Below are 18445 nucleotides of genomic sequence, written 5' to 3'. Positions count from 1 at the left end.
AACCAACAGTTTCAATCAACAACTAAACGGAAATTACATGCACACTAATCTCTTTCACAACATTTTCCGTTTGACTGGTAATCTTTACACCCTCTCTCTTCAGATTATTTAGAACAACAGTAAAAATTACTAATTAAAAAGTCAAGCGAAAGCCCCGGTAGTAATTGGCTTACTCGACTGCAATCTCACAGACAAGCAAAGCAGCTCACGACTAGACATCCATTTCACATAAATGCCTTTGAATTGAAAGGTGTTTATTCACTGAGGACAGTGGCCAGTCAGCTCCAAAATAAGCATTCATAGCCGGCCACAAAAACGCGAGACAAGCGATTGTTATAACTGAATCAGTGTTGAAGATTTTGCCAAAAATGGCAGGTTCGAGCTCATCAAACACTTATCTGGCTAAAAAGAGCCTAACCTATTCCAGACATTAACTGATTAGAGTGTAATTTGAAGTGATAGTTTTCTATCCCATATGAACCATGTGAGAGTTAGCCCTACTAATGGAATGCAGGGGCCCACACAAGGACAGAGAAGAACTCGAACCCACAACCTTCGGGTTAAATAACCGCTGCTCTACCGACAGAGCTACAAGGTCAGACGGGAGCAAGCCATGGGAACTGAACTCAAGATCTTAAAGTCACGGCTATGAACATGTACAAGTACAAGGAAGGGCTACCTTTTTGCAAACGTTGGCCGTGTAGCACTTATATTTCAACAAACTTAACTGATTAGAGTGTAATTTGAGGTGCTAGTTTTCTACCCCATATGAACCATGACAGCGTCCAAACATTGCCTACAAGTGCATTCCTTGAAAATAATGGGGGATAATGATGACAAGAAAACTCGCCAATGATGTCTGCTGTAGGCTTGAATAGAGAATTGGTGTGTGATTGCATGCCAGAATCTCCGTGAACACAGAATTTCAAACGCTTCCAGGCTTTTTTCGTTTTTTTTTTTAGAGAGTTTTACAAAATATGTGGGGCAGCGAGGCATGCATTAAGAAGGAAATGACGCTCGCAGTTGTGAATCACTCCCCTCGTTCATGAATTCATGAGTAACGTTGTTCTATGTATTCTTCGTTAAATTTTGTGCATCATTCACGTAAATTTAAGTTGTAAGTTAACGAACCTATTTCTTTCGTAGCATTCCCATAGCATCTTGTAACATACAAGATACATAACGAGCTTAAAATATGGAATTGTCCTAAACACCGTGAGACCCCTTAAGGGGACGAGAATCATCTCCATTAGTTTTAAGGCCAGCCCCTGCCATGGCTATGAACTAACTAAAGTGACCTGATCTGTGTCCCGATCAAGCTTGAAGCTCTTCAGGATTATTAAAATTGTTTTAGTTCTTATGTCCGAAGCGATGTTCCTACTCTATAATAAGGACTCAACAAGACCGATTTTCAGAATTAGGGTGCCGATTTTAGAGATTGTGACTCAGCAAATTTTCTTTTTTTTTGGGCATCTCGAACATTATAAATAAATTTGCATTTCGGTAGCGAAGATTAAAAAACCCATAATTGATTTTACGCGATCGTCAATAAAATATAAATATCTTTCCCTTTTTTACTTTATCGACGTTCGCGTGAAATCATGTAACAATAAAGTATTGCGTTTACAAACAAACGTCACTCTAAACTTGTGTTTTGTCAAAAATAAAAGGTGATTTCCTGCTTGTTGGCGATCGTGTATCAAGTAACTTCTGAAAAGAAAGAGAAGAGTCATAGAATAAGATAATTTTCATACTTTTATGGCAAGCGCGCAACAGCCTGCCGTTTGCCGTTTCACGTAAACGCAATGTTAAATCGCTCTTACATCAGACATGACATAACGCAATCACAGCTTCTCCGTTATTTATTGCGTACCTTTTGAACCGTACTCTTTACACAAAATTAGACCTTTGATGCAAGAAGTGTTACGTCGTATTTAAGGGATGCAAATCTAATCTGAAGTGCGCGCTCTTGAAAGATTTTAGATCCTGCATTTCGTCATCCTGACTCAAAGTGCATTTTCTGAAAGCCATCAGATGGCCCATTCTATTCATAGTTTTGTCGCACACTTGGCACGTGTCAAGCCTTGCTTTTCTAAAACTAAGCACGTCTTTCAAATTGCTATTAAATACATTTCGAAACGCTGAAAAACTAATGACAGGTCCCTTATTTCTCTTTCTTAAACTGGTTGTTTGCAAACAGGGGAGCAGGCGGACAAATTCAGACCACATTTGATGCATTGAAATGTTTGAGTTGAAGTATTTTTTGCGCCGTGTTCGTGACTTTCAATAGTGTGATTCTGTTGCCTTGTAGGAAAGTATGAAGTCTATGACCGCATTCCTTGCTGCAGGTAAAAGTTTCCGAGGCGTATTTTGTCCCCTTTTGTCAGGTTCTACTGATGGTCCCCTTAGGTCGATTTTATTCAGCAGGCCTTTTATTTTGCTTTTAGAAATGCCATAAACCTTTCTGAAAGCCGTTTTGCACACCTTTCCAACTTTGGGTACGTGATACCTTATTTTTCGCACCCCACGAAATGTCAATGTAACCTTCATGAGTTTTGACAATAAATAATTTTGTTAGTTATATGGTTTTCTGTGAACCATGTTCCTTTGCTCTCGAATAATAACTTTAGTTCTGTTTATGCCTTCCTTTAAGTAGACTGTTCACAGTCCCCTATTTTTCCGTTTGATCATCGGTTCGCCATCTTTGTTTTTAAAAGCGAGCGCGAACTGGGGAGAGTGATATAACTATCGAGTGGGTGGGGGGAGTGGAGGGGTTTCGGCGGGAAAAATAGGGAGACTGTCCGATCTTTACTGCGACTGGTGTTCAGAGGGGCGTGGCTCAATTAATTTAAAGTCTCCGCCTCCTTGAAATAAACATCACAGGAGGGAAAGCCCGCGTAAAAGAACTGCGAATGGCGCTAAAAACGCAGTACGTTATCCGATAAACGAACTCGAAATAGTGGGTTCTTTCAATGGCAATGGCAGCTACACCGACAAAAGCAGCCAATCCTCCAGCGGAAAGGTCGGTTATTTCTGATACTTGTAGGTTGTGTTGCGTGAACTTCAAGATTTTACTTGGCAACTTCAAAGGAAAGAAAAGCAGGTACATTTCCACGGAAAATTTGTTCAAGATTCCACAGCGATCTGGAGTGCCAAAAATTCCCCTAGCTGATCTGCTAAAGACACATGTTGGTGTAGCAATAGAATCTGACGAAAAGAAATCTAAGCGTGTTTGTGCAAAGTGTGCATTAAAAATTCGAAATGCGTGCCTGTTGTGCAAGTTTATCAAGAGCGCTCTTGCCAGTGAAAGTGAAATTTCAGAAGAAAGCGACGGGCAGTATCGTTTCAAGAGAGTTAACGTTGTTTCACCTGCACAAAATTTGAAAAAGAGTCGGCCCTACACATCCCCAGCATCAAAACAGCAACCATGTAATGTTCGCACATCTACAGAGGGTCAAACTCCATCAGAGAGGCAGCGACCGGTGAAGCGCCCGCTTTTATTTGATGAAACAGATGCGGCCCCTGTCAGCACGACAATATGCGGAAGCGAGTTTACACCCGACGTTAGTTGTTGTCACTCCGCCACTACTTTTCCTCTAGATGTTTTAGCGGACGACCCAGTGGAAACGCAGCAAAGCAGACCGAAAGTTCTTACAGTGGATGTCACCCTTGATTATCCGTCTGGACAACGCCATAAAAAAGTACCCAGCAGCGTTACGGGTATAGTGAAAAACTTGGCGATGGGGAAGTTCCGAGCAGGAGTGCATCTCATGTTTAAATGCAAGGAGTTGCAGCCTTTTATTCTAGATGCGTTCAGGTCTTCTGTCTCGAATGAACTGAAAGAGTATTGTCGTGCAGATAATTCTCTGCTAAAGCACACATCGCCCGCAGAATTGGCAGCATTTTCCAACAAATTAGTGTGCCACGAAATCTCAGTTATGTGTCCTATGTTTGATTCAGCGATTCGTGCAGCAGCGGGGTGTCACAGGTCCAAGACCAAATCTGATAAGGCTGTAAATGTTCTGGCTCTTTGCTCTGCAGCTTTGGCCAAATTTAGAAATTCAAGAATGTCTGCATTAGCCTACAGAATTTCTGTAATTCTTTTGCATAGTGGAGCCAAGAGTCAAGACTTTACACGCCTTAATCATCTTGGGATCTGCATGTCACATGATGCAACCATTGGAAAACAGAAGGAAATGTCAAGAGAACATGATTCTCTAATATTATCCTGGAAAAGTGACATCCAAGAAGCCAAGAATTGTGAACTTCTTCTCAGAGAGGTCAAAGACAAGCAGGTGCCATCACCAGCAGAATCCCGTGATGAAAGGGACATGGATATTGATGTCTACAACCTTGGACAATCTGCCTTAGAGGGTTACACCCACTTCTCCATGTCATCCCTTGAAAAGTGTGTAAAAGAGGTTGAGACGCCACTTCCCACTCCTGCTGTATTGGATGATGCAATCAAGTCAGCTTCAGAAAAGTTAAAGTCCATTCCAAGATATAGGTAAGTATTTTAATGAAAACATGAGATGAAAGAATAATAATAATTTGGTAATTTGGTGGTGGGGACCAAGTTATTACAGTAAGCGTTTACCTTTGTGATTTAGTAAAGTATATCAAAATTTCATAATCCAAAGAGAAAAAATTCAGCTAGGTTGCAAGTGTTTTACTTTACTTAATTTACAGTTGACCTATAGGATAGCTTTCATGTTTGCTGTAGGTTCCTTCACACTTATCATCTATGAGCTCAATTTCAATAAAATTGTTATTATTGCTTTTATTTACTGTGATAGTAAAAGTAAATGCTAATGATTTGTTTATAGTGGAAGTGCACTTAGATATCAAGCTAGTTCAAAGGCACTCCACTTTTAACCATCTGAAAGAAACTATAATTCAAACTTACCAGAAACATGATTAACAACCCCAACTGGCAGGAGGAAAACAGTTGGCTATCATGACAAAGCATGGTAGACTTGAATCCAGGACAACTGGAAACAAATCCAAGCCAAAGCTTAGAACAGGAATTGAACCTGGCAACCGCATGCAAACCCAATGCCCTAACCACTGAACCACACTGCCTCAATATCTTACTATTTTTGGACACTATACTGAAAATAAGAACTGTAAATAAAAGCAGTGGTTGTAATGATGATTTTCTCATTTGTAGAATTGTTGCGGACAATTTTGACCTGTCTATCAAGTCCAGAATACAAACCAAGACAAAGACTAATCAATCTGTGCACTGGACCCATCAATACGCAATCAAGGATAGGGTTACCTGTGGTCCTTCCCTCAATGATTGTCCTCAAATACCACCTAATGAACTACCCATCCAACTACTCCTTCCAGGAAAAACTACATATAACTCCTTCAAGACGGACTGCATTGTGTTGGTCAGCCGGATTGTTACAACATATTTGTCACCATTCAAGCAATTTGAGGACATGGTTGTGAACCACATCTCTCATATGTTCACCAAAGAGATGAAAGAACAGTCTGAGAGGGTATGTGCTGCAAATTATCGTACCTTTCATAAATATGCAGTCTCTGAAGTTCAAATTTGAGACATCAGGGGTTTTTTTGGCTTCCTCCAAACATGTAGTGTCTTGTGATTGGTGGATTTCGATCCATATTGTCGGTTTCCTTTTTAACAACCCTACATCCACTCAAAAACTCTTTGACCCATTGACTCCTGGGAGTGAGACTTAGTGGATTTTACTCAAATTGTCTGGCGCCAGACAATTTTACTATTGAATGGGTTGATGGCCTGTCAACTATTGCAGCAGAATTTGATTGATGGAAGGAAAAACCAAAAACCATCGATTGAAATTTGAACATCAGAGTCTGCTTGTTTATGAAAGGCACAGTACATGTAGGTGGAATGATAGGTAGTCATGCATGTTCAAAATTTCCTCATCCCAAACTGTGATAAGTTTGGTGATCTTGCATCCACAGTGAATTCAATGAATACAGTCTCACAGTAATGGCTGACTATGGAAAATACACAGCATGGACATTTACATTTTTGCTCTCCTGTATTCAAACTGCAGTGTTGTCTTGGGTTGACCCCCCTGAACTCCAACATATCAGGGGAGATGACACAACTCATGCTGCACAATCAGGAGAAGTATGTGCCAACTGTTGAACTTGAAAGTGGGAGTGAGGCTCATGTGGAACAAATTTGTTTTGATGGTGATGCTCTAACAGAGGAAAGAGCACGAAATGTGCAGTGGACTTTCAAAGACGGTGACAACAAGCTAGATCGCTTAGAGGGGCTGAATCCCGTTCATACAGATTGGCATGCAAAACTGAAACTGTATGATGTAAGTTATTATGAGCAAAAGCATTGTATCATTATATTTATGAACTTGAGGGCAAGCTAAGAGTTTGTGGATGTGATGCAGCAGTGCTGCAAATATTTTAAACTATGCAGTGTTTGTGTTCACCAATGTTATTTCTGTTAGTACAAGACATTTTAATGAAGAAAATTTTCAGCATAGTTTATGTAAATCAAAAGAAGTTACTGTCAGATGCACAGCCAATTAAAAAAAATCTTTAATTTTATGTGTCTACCATGAAATTATTATAATGAAGTAATTTAGCAGAAAGTGATAACCCAAGTAGACAACCACATAATATGCATCTTGCAACATTGCCACTGTTAGCAGGAAATGGCCAGGCATTAGGTGGTTGTACGTGTGATTTCAGTTGGGTATGGGGGTATTTGAGCATTTGCCCTTTAAAAAGCCTGCTTAAGTCAAGGTGTGTTATACTTCGAATAGTGGCAAGGTGCAAGTTAACAGTTGATCAGTGCCAGGCCATATTTCTCATTAATAGGTCTATTTTCCAAGCACTCATAATTTTTTTGTTGTTGTTCACTTAAGAATAACATTGCAAAGAAGATTGTGTTGTAACATCATGCCTTCATTCTATATAGCTGGATTTCAAGTTGTTTTTCAAGAAAGAGTCATCAGGAGATGTTGGTAGTACATGTGCATCCATGAATAGATGTGGAAAGACCAATGCCAAGGTGGGACCTATGGCTGACTACAATGCGTACAAGGATTTCCATGATAGGGAGTTTGAAGCACATGTTACAGCTTCCTTCATGACCTATGCCGGCATGGAAACCATGGAAGGTACATTAATAACACTATGTTAATAGTATGTGAACACTGTGTTATTAAAGAGTAACTGGATTATTTATACAAGTGTCAATTCCTTACCTAAACAGATGACCCAAAAATGCTGCCTTTGCCAAATGACTGTCAGTCTCAAGAGCAAAAGAAAAGTTGGTTTCAAGAAACTTTGTCAAGTTACCTCGACCATTTTGTGTTTGGGTCGTCTGAAGTGTCCTATATTGTACAGCAAGTGGAAAAACTGGAGCAAAATGCAGCAGGTGGATATCCATGTAGAGCAGCAGAATGTAACAAGACATACCAATTTCACTCTGGAAGAGTGAGGTTAGCATAATTTTCTTAGAGCTTTATATTAAACACCAGTCCATGAGTCAAAACAATCCATAAGGGAGGTTGTTGTTGGCGTGAATTTGCTATACTTTTAATTAATAGCACTCCGTGCAAACTTTCCAGATAAGTTCAAGTGACAGTCTCAGGGATAGAATTTCTTTATTCTTTTCTTTCTTGTCATGAGGAAATGGTAATGCTTGAATGAAATAATTCCCCAGAGCACAGTCTGTTATGGAAAATCAACCAAGGATATAACATGTGGATCATAAGTGGTAATGATATTGATGTGGTGTAATTATTACATTCCATTACATTATATTCCTTTCTTGACTAGGCACGAGATTGCAAAACATCCAGAACTTTCTGTTCCAGATACTGGACCATCTGATGAAATGGACAGTGAAGGATATTACAAGTGTAGAGCTTCATGTGGCCTTGTTTACCAGACAAAGGCAACACGAAACTAGTGGGTTAAACTTACATGGATTTATTACCAGTATTTTACTGAAAGTGCTACTATGATGAAATTCTTGTACGAATTTTTAGGTTTATCAAATAGAATTGCAACAAAGAGTAAAAACGCTGTTTACCGTTTGGAAATATCTGCATTGGTTCCGGAGATATTTAAGTTTGAAAAATGTGTAAAATATGCAAATGAGATTGGTGATGATGTCATCCACTCAACCCAATATAAAATCAAGTATATAAATAAAGCTATCTCGGTCAATTTGCAGCAGAGACTATTGAAACTTGGTAGGCTAATAGTTATACAGGCAACACACCTTCGGCTGTAAAGAAATTGGTTCTCATGGCAACTCATTCTTTTCCATTTCCCTCCAAACTGATTCAATATTTTTGGTGATTGTAAGCGAGAGAAACATTTAGCATGGCAACAAACTCGACCTAAACTATTTATATGCTTGCAGGATCATGCAGATGAGGCATCATTGGCAAATATCAAAATAGAATGCCAAAGGTGGCCAGCATTGATATCAGGGAGGTCTGGAACCCAGTATGTTGTCATGGTAACAAAATATTGTGGAGCACATCTTCTAGAATCTTACTGCAAAGCATCAAGCATTTCTGATACAAATTGGCTGGGATATCTTTCACCTAATTTGCATATTTTGAAAACTTGGATAAGAGATATTTGAATTATCAAAATGGTAAACAGCATTCTCCTTCTCGTACAGACTACAAGTTTATGTCTTTAAATGGCTTAGATAGGAAAGATGCGAATTTCATCATAGTAGCACTTGAAATACAAAACTACCTGTGGAACTCTTAAGATACCACATCTGGGTACTGAGTATTGTATTTTTCATATCTTCTAAGATATTGATGACGTCAATCTTTCTCGCACAGTGAAGATATAAATAATTAATTTTATTTTCGTTGTATTTAAGACTATGTTCAGTTCAACTCACTTGCTACTCTCGTTTGTGAAATGTTGCTTTTGCCTCTCACGTTTGCAACACTGATCCTCTATGTAATACTATTTTACTACAAAAGGAAAGAACCAGAAGGGGTGTTTTTGGTCATAACAATCAAAGCACTAAGCCCAACCCTTAATTCAGTGAGAAATTTTTCAAGCATTTCTTTTAATATTTCCTCACTTAAGTGTCAGTCGAAATTGAAATTAACATCTTTAATAATATTGCTTACATTTCTGGGCTATTTATAGCCCTATCATGAACATGGTATGGCAAGTACAAAACACAGGTCTCAGGTCATTGTAAACAACCATTAAAGCTATTGTTTGGCCTAATTAGGCCTAACAAAAGTCTTCAGTCCTAATGTTAGCATGTGTAAATGGTTAGTGTTGTTTCTGTATAGGTATTAAACAATGACCTGTGTTTTGGACCTGCCCAGCATGGTTCATCGTTGTACTGCCGACCATTACATCCCAAACTTAGCTTTAGACTGAGCTATGTGTTGACATTTCTCAAACTATATAACTGTGTTGTTCCATTTTATTTTGAAAGGCTATTTCTTTTTTTTTTCATTTCGTTTTCAGTTATGAAAAGAAAAAGCACCCCAACATTGAGATTCATAATGATCAATACCAAGGGGCGAACACGAGTTCTGAAGAACCAAAAGATCATATTTTCAACTACCACAAGGCAAAACTTTGCCATGGCCTAGTGATAGCTAGTTTTAATGATGCAATAAGAGAAGGTGATGGAGAAAGAGTAATTTTGCTGTACAAAATTATGCTCATAATATACAAAAGTCATGGTTGTGTGAAATATGCATATACCTCATTACTACTTCTAGTGAAAGTGCACTCATTATTAACCGAATCACAAGCCTTTAGGCTCAAGTGGAATAGGTTTTGCAATGCCACTGGGAGGAAAGCCAGGAATATTCCTCTAGACCTCCAACTTGAGCATGACAACAACTTTGTCAAGGCATTTTTAAAGGGCCTGGGATCTAACCTAAATGAGGCAAATGCTCAAAGGGTGGCAGCCTCTCTTAACTACATGATAATCATCATGCAAACAGTTGACAAAGACAGTAAGAGCCATGCAAGAACTGGTACAGTAAGAGGAGGAAAGGAGCCTGGGGAAACTGTGAGACAGATCACTGCTGACTTGATCAAAGAGAGTGTCTTCTTGAGGTGCCAACACAGGGATGGATACAAAGGCTTTGAATCTTTCAGTTCCAACTTGACTGAAAAACTTGATTACCGTAAATTTTTCCACTGGATAAAAGACCACCTCAAGATTTGGGGAAAAATGTATACATAGTTTTCAGTTTTCACATGGAGTACTCCCTAAAAATAGTACTGGTTACGTGTAGTTTGTGAAGTTGAACTTTCAAGGAAAGGCAATGCAAAGCAAAAAAATTATTTCAATCATCAAAAAACCTACCTCACGTCTTCCACGTCTGATGTCTAAGAAAGCAAGTTTACTATTCTGGCGGCGGTCGCTACGAGACCTGCACTTGTGGAAAGCTTGAACTCATTCAGGGTATGTACATTAAAGGGCATTTGACTATGAAAAATGTTTTTTTTTATTTTATTTTACTTCTAAACTATTTTTAAAGGTACTCCATAGGGGATTGCCATGGTTTGTCCTAAAAAAAGGATCAAGTAATGTGCAGGAAAACTCTAAGTGGCCTACTGGCCCAGCATTTCTCCTTCAAAAACTGTTGTGTATAAATTGTTTGTATACTGCAAATTCCAGGTTAAAAAAGGTTAGAACCACTGTATGATAACAATGCCAGCCTCAGCTAGGGAATTGGAAAACTTGTATTCTCAGACTCGCATTCTGGTCTTCGCTGTTAATACAAAACAGTACTTTTCAACTGTTTAAATCAGCAGTGGGACATCCACAGAATGGTTATTACTCAGACTTTCACAACAGGGGCAAGTTTCAAATGCCAATGTATCGATAAATTGACATCACCCCATAAAAGACAACGTTGAGATTGATCACCTGACCAAATTGTGAGATATGATTCTAATCCACGAAATATGTCCAGATTTGACCCTAATTTGATGCACGCGGATTTCAATAAGCATCACGAAGTGTTCCTTTGCTCTTGTCGGCAACTTCAACCTCACTTCTGACTTGGAATACAGCCACTTTACGTCACAAAGTGTCCCCCAAATGCTGCTCTTTAAGTAAAGATTAACTACTGCATTTACCCAAAGCTGAAAATAATGCTGAGCTTTACGCTTTCCTTAGTCTTGAAAATAGGTAGCAAACGGGTTGACTTAAAGGGACACTTAGTGTTAGATGTCAAAATTAGGTGTGCATCTAATTAGGGTCAAACCTGGACAAAGTGAAATCCATACAAACATCTATAAATTGAAACCATGTTCTATACAATAGTTGATAACTTTGTCTCTGTTTGATGTTTAACTGTCAGACTTATTAAGCAAATGACCAATCAGTTCTAGCTGCTTACAGGTTTGCTAATTATTCCTCATTGATCCTGTCAGGGTCAGTGTCCGATCCTGATGAAACGGATTCTTCATCATCCTCTGGCAATAAAATGTTAATTTCCTCAGGCTCAATGGTTGCCATCATTTCATCAAAGCCCTCAATATCCTCAAATATTTCATGAAATGTTTGTAGCACTAATTTTGCATGGCCAATGTTGAATAATGGGAACCTTTTCAGCAAATCTGACAGGGAAAATACTGATGGTGCAAGAGCAACCAAATCATCCACAAGTCCACTTGTGAAGCCATGCACAGATGAAGAACTGAACAAAAACGAGGTGCTGCTGTCCAAGCTGTTCCTGACTTCACACAAGGCCTCGTGCAGCACCTTTCTGTCATCATCAGACACAACCCGCTCACCTGCCACTCTTGGCACAGTTTCTTTTCCCTTTGGGTTGTCAAATGGAAAAGAAGCCCTACCACATGCACTCCCATTACACATACATTTATTGTCACAGTTGCTACAGCAATCATGCAAGGGAAGAGTACAGGGAACTTCCTCAAAATCCTGAAACAGGGCCCTTCTAAGGCAAGTCTCACATCTTGCAAATTCCTTGATAGACTGTAGACAATGCGACAGCTGGTTTCCATGAAAGTATATAATATTGTGTGCATTGGTTCCATTTCTTCTGGCACGTCCAGCTTCTTGTATGTGGTCAACAACAGTTCTTGCTGGACCCATGTGAATAACATATTGCACATCTGGGAAGTTCACTCCCATGCTCAAAGCAGACGTGGCAACTACAACACGAACATGTCCCTCATTTTCTCTGAATGACTTTGACACTCTTACCTTGTATTTTGGCCAGGTTAGTGAATGAAAAATTCCAATTAGCCTGTTCTCAGGAATAGATGGCTTTCCAGGTACATATGCAGCATTTCCCAGCTCTGCTAACAGGAAACCAAAAACTTTAGCAACATCATGCATAGTACCACAAAAAATAATAGTCTTCGGAGTGCTGAGGTTTTGCTCCCTAATCAAGTCCACCATCCAACCAAGGTAACTCAGCTGGTCATCCTTTGCTGTTTTGATTGCTGCAAAACGTATGTTGGCTCTGTTAGGGCTGATATTTATTGTCACTGCATCTGTTCCCATTGCAAGTTGTTGTCGTATGCTGGATCTCATTTTTGTTGTTGCTGTTCCAGTAATTGCCAGCAAGGGAACACCTGCATAGCAAATTATTCATTAACAACACATGTTTGTCAAACGCTAGCTATTTTAGCAGTCAAGTCATCTTTTAGCCCCTTAACTCCTAGTGGCCACTCTCTCTAACGCCAGACTATTTTACTCATCAATGGGTGCCCCTTTGGGTCTTAAAGGTTAACAACACTTAGGTTTTCTCAAAAACTGTCCTTCCACTAAGTTGTTTGTTTCGTGTCAGCAAAAGTCAAGGAATTGGGATTATGGAATCCTGCAAATGTGAGGATTTGGAATCTGGAATCCATTGTACATGTATGGACTCCAGAATCCATGGTGCTTATCCTGCATAAAAGAGGGTCGGTCCCATCGGTAACAGAATACTTTAGATTGGCATTCCTTGACCCAAAGTGTTTTACCGAACAAGTACACAGTCTACTGGCCCCTCAGAGTTATAAAGATTAATTTTGTGCTCAAAATGTAATAACTTTTCAAAGACCATTGCCTGTTTTATAATTTCTAGCAAAGAACTTACTACTGATGTTGTGTCAGTTGCAGTACACAAAGTATTCAATCAATGTTTCCAAGTTTATTAGTTTCTTTGACCTGTGTCAATGTGTATGTTGTTGTCGTTTGGTAATAGACTGAAAACAAATTGGCTTGGCAACCTTTGATGAATTCATTATATAAATGAATATCAATGTGTGCAGAAATAAAAAGCTAAAACTTAGTTACAATGAAAGAAGGTGTAATTCTTGTTAATCTCTGAAACAAGAATAATACAAATCAAACAACTGAGTAACAATTATTGTAAACACATTTAAATTATTTTCATGAAAATAAAAAATGAAGAAAAACAAAATTAATGTTAAATAATTATTACAACCAAGTCTAAGTCTTCATATGCATCTTCAAGTCTTGGTGAATGCTTTGCCAAATACTGGGGATTTCGCAAGAAAAAAAAGTCCCCCGGGGATGGGAAATTCAGCAACTTTGAAATGCACATTTAGCAAAGTCCCCACATCAACTCGGCTCCCCAAATTTCTCAACTTTACATGCTGATTGTCTCAGTATAGTCATAAGTCAAGTCTTAACTACCAAAGATGAATTTATTGGTAGGCCAGAGGAATATTTTAAAACAAAACTTGTATCTATTCAAAGGGAATTTGACGCACCTAGCTTAGGTAAGTGTTGTGATCCACTAGCCCTAACCCCTTACCTGGACAAAAGGAACGTAGAGATGACAGAGACCCAAAATCTTTGCGAAATGGCTCCAAAACTTTCTTCCCTGCCTTCTTACTCTTTCCCCTAAAATATGACATATCAAATTTGTATAAGTGATAGATGTCACTAAAGGCAACCCAATATTACCAATTTTATTCAGTATTAAAGTAGGCTACTTCCAAAAATTCCATAATTCTCTTTGTCTCCCCTCCAAATTTTGAATCGGCACTGGGACTATACACGTCCCAAGAGATAAAAACAACGATTATATGGTATTTCTGATAATGGCGAATTGGAAGGATTTCATGTTAACGTTATGTTCGTCCAAGAGCAACCCTTTTGAGTTTTTTCAGCAAATATAACAATAAGCAACTCCATGACACAGAGGCTTAGTACTGCTACTGTGCTGAACAAACGTATATGCACGCTGCGAAACATTCGATGAAATTGTTCAACTGGGAAATCTGGGCCCGGTTGTTCAAAAGCCGATTAACAGTAATCCCAGATTAAAAACAAGAAAATTATTTCTCTACTCCCAAATGTTGTTTAAAGCTGATATTCGGCAAAACTTTACATTAGAAGAACTCAATCCTGGAAAACAAAAATAAGCAAAAGAAACTTTCTCCAAAAAGTTGAAAATATGAAACAAAAGTTTACGCTAATCCTGGATTAAGTTAATCGGCTTTCGAACAACCGGGCCCTGGAGTAAACACGTCGCTCCTGTCAAGGAAGGTTTTCAATTACGGAAAGATGCGGCAAAGTGCGTTCACATTGTGAATTGAAATACGAAAAATACTGTTTAAAAAAATCCGGATTTCCACAAATTGTATAGTAAACAAACTCGCTTGACTACCCTGCGAGCAGCTCTTTCGATCTTCCTAGATAATTCGGGAAGAGGAAAGTAGACTCTCTACTTTCCTCTTCCCGACTTATCTAGGAAGATCGAAAGAGACTCTGCTCGCAGGGTATCGCTTGACTGCATCTACAAGAGAAATGTCAGTAGGTCTGAACTTGCGCTTGAACATTAAGCGTTCTGATCTTCCGGTCGAAGGTTAAGCGAAAAGCCAAGTTTTTTCCACAACCTTTCACTCGTGCATGAATGGAGGGATTCTACATACAGTGGTATTAAAACAAAAATTACACTTACCAAGTTTCAACGGTGTGACTTTCGTCGACAACTATCAACGACAGTTGTCTTTTGAGCGCCGTGGATTCATCCCGCAACAACTGTAAGAAGTCTTTCGACAAAGCTTGCTCAGCGGAAGCATAAATGACTTGAAATTTGTTGTTCTTCATCTCATTTAAAACATCTGCAGTTTTCTCAAAACCCTTAACGGTCAAATTAAAATCATTAGAATTTATCTGTTCCTCTACAATACTTCGTAAAGGTACAATAACCAAACACGATGGCCGATCTCCTCCAGAATTCGAAGTGCTTTCATCTTCCATTTGCTTGATAAGTACAAAGCTTTGGTAGATCAGGCTCTTCCCAAATCCCGTAGGAAGAACAGCGAATACATCCTTGCCTTGCAGCAAAAGCGTGATCGCTTCTTTCTGTTCTTTTTCGAGGACTAATCCACCAAGTCGCCTAGATAGCCTTTCGAAAACTTGAAACTCTTGATGTTCTTTCTCTAGAAAAGCCATATTGTTATTGAAAAGCCTTGTCTGTAATTTTGTTGACAGCTGATGTTAAACTCATTTTGAGATGCATTGTATTCTGGACCAATCAGGTATTGCCGTTGCTGGTGCAACGGGACCCTCTGAACACCAGTCGCAGTAAAGATCGGACAGTCTCCCTATTTTTCCCGCTGAAACCCCTCCACTCCCCCCACCCACTCGATAGTTATATCGCTCTCCCCAGTTCGCGCTCGCTTTTAAAAACAAAGATGGCGAACCGACGATCAAATGGAAAAATAGGGGACTGTGAACAGTCTATCCTTTAAGAGGCAACCACAGTAGCAGCATGTAAAATTAATCTCATCCAAGGCCTTAAATGGTGCATTCTTACGCCATGTGGGCTTTTTTCTCTTTGGCACGTAAATCCTCATCAACCTGCTGTTTTGCAAGGTCTTTCTCCCTTTTTTCCACTGAGCTTGCTGCTGGATATCCTAGTTTGAAATAATGCCATGGTCTAGTCACATCAAATGTGTATACCAATTCATTTGGTATCCGGTCGTTTCGCCAACGAGTTGTTTCGCCAATGACCCGTTCGCCAACGTTTTAAGTCGCTTGGCCAACGTCCTACTAGTCAATTCGCCAACGTCTAAATAAAAGTTTACACTTGTGTGTGTTGTCATTTATTCCATTCCGACGGCAGTTCTCTACGAGTAAAAAAAAGTCTTCAGCGCGTGTGTGCAATGTTAACCAGTCTTTTCCTGTGTTGTCATTTATTTCATTCCTTCGCCTGGAATTATTTTCCCTGCACGTGTGACGGCAGTTCTCTACGTGTAAAAAATTTCTTTAGCGCGTGTGTGCAATGTTAACCAGTCTTTTCCTGTGTTGTCATTTATTTCATTCCCTCGCCTGGAATTATTTTCCCTGCGCGTGCGACGGCAGTTCTCTACGTGTAAAAAATTTCTTTAGCGCGTGTGTGCAATATTAACCAGTCTTTCCCAGTCACAAGTCAAACAATTGACACTGACCGACATCCTTGCACCGATCCAAAATCGTGATGGGTTCTCAGTTGCTAATTCACAGGAGTTCTCTAACGAAATAGCCGACGTTAACATCCACGATGATGAAACCATGGTTTCCTTTGATGTGGTGTCTCTATTCACCGCCATCCCTGTCGACAAAACTTGCGATTATATCAGGAAGATATTATAGGACGCTTTGTCTCTCCATTCCAGAACCAACCTAGACATCGAGGACATAATTTCCTTATTGAATTTTGTGCTGTCCAATAACTTCTTCGTTTACAATGACACCATTTACAAGCAAATCCACGGTTGTGCTATGGGTAGCCCTGTCAGCACTGTAGTAGCCAACCTATGCATGGAAGAAATCGAAAAAACAGCAATCAACACGACTACTGTCTCGCCGAAATTTTGGAAGCGGTATGTAGACGACAGTTTCTGCATTATTAAGAGTGACGCTGTTGCCTCCTTTCACGATTCATTGAACTCAATCGATCTTCATATTTCTTTCACCATCGAACATGAGTCCAACGGCCAACTACCCTTTCTTGACACCCTCATTTCGCGCGATAACGGAAAACTTTTGGTCGACATCTACCGCAAACCAACGCATACGGATAGATATCTCGACTTCCATTCACACCATGACAGGAAACATAAAATCAGCACCGCTGAGACACTCCTGCATCGAGCTTTGAATCTCCCCAACACACAAGTTGGAAAGACCCGTGAAACTGCTCGTGTTTGCGCCGCTTTACACTCCAACGGCTATCCCAAAAAAATCGCTGCTGATGTTATAAGAAAGAAAGCGAGGCCTCCACCACCTACACCTACTCCAGAAGAGTTGGTTGGTATGTTCTTTAAATGGGTTGAGCCAACAAACCGACGCAACTTTGCAGTCCTTCCCTACATCAAAGGCATCATGGAACCTCTCACAAGAATCCTCAAGGAACACGACATCCAAGTCACTAGCAGACCAGTTAACACTTTACAGCAGCATTTCCCTATCCCTAAGTTTCGACCTGCCGAAGACGACCAGTGCAATGTCATCTATAAAATTCCATGCGCATCTTGCCCGTGGAGCTACATTGGCGAAACTAAAAGATCCTTTACTACTAGGAGAAAGGAACATATGAGGAACTTAAAGCATTGTACTAAAGGCTCAAATGTCGCAAAACACGCGTGGACTTTTAATCATGATATTGACTTTAACAATTCTAAAATCATTGACAAAGTGAACAACCGGAGTAGAAAGACATTGGAGTCATGGCACACGGCAAAAACTGTAGGGGCAGACAACAATTCGTGCCCGCTCCCAAGACAATATCACATTCTCTTAAAGAAACACTAATTTTCTTAGCATTTCAAACATTCTTTCTACCACATGCTTTTATCCTTTAATTTATGCGAATTTTTCGTTATATTTAAATTTCTTTCGCTTTTAGGCTTCACACACCTTTATCCGTTGAAGGCAGCAGTTCAGTCTGTCGAAGGCTCATAGTTTTTCAAAACTTTTTACCAGAGAACGATTTTACTTTTTTCTTATCTTAATGTGAGCTTATTCGAATATGGATGTTTCCGGTTAACCAATCAGATCTTTGAATTTTATCACACTTACCTTTCTGATCCGATGCATAAGTATAAAAGGCCCAAAAAGATACAGGATCTTCATTCGAGCTTTAGAGCAACTGAATACAATTCCAGCTTTACATCATGAACATCTGCAACGTGTGTAACTTCGCCGTTCGCCTGCGCCAGGAAGGCCCTCAATGTGACGGCTGCTACCATTGGCAACATCGTACCTGCGATACTGGAATATCCCAAGCCCAGTACCGCGCCGCTGTACGGTCTGGAGAGGGAATCGACTGGAGCTGCCAGGTGTGCATGGAGACACCATACTTCGAGAGTAGCGGAATGGAGGAAGATATGGACTTGTTGATGAATGACCCCTCAATGGTAAGTACATGAACTTATGTTTATGTAACTTTGGTGGGATGCTTTAAGAGAGAAAAATCTCTCCTTA

The 18445-nt window shown here is 39.7% G+C and overlaps 1 pseudogene; it reads left to right on the top strand.

The window, feature by feature from the left end:
- Positions 1-16531: 16531 nt before the first annotated feature.
- On the top strand, positions 16532-17923 carry LOC138053560 (uncharacterized; annotated as a pseudogene).
- The last annotated feature ends 522 nt before the right edge of the window (positions 17924-18445 follow it).

Source organism: Montipora capricornis, chromosome 6 (genome assembly GCF_036669925.1).
Source record: "Montipora capricornis isolate CH-2021 chromosome 6, ASM3666992v2, whole genome shotgun sequence".
Taxonomy (NCBI): domain Eukaryota; kingdom Metazoa; phylum Cnidaria; class Anthozoa; order Scleractinia; family Acroporidae; genus Montipora; species Montipora capricornis.
Note: the sequence above shows the minus strand (reverse complement) of the source record. Positions and strands in the feature narration are given on the sequence as shown.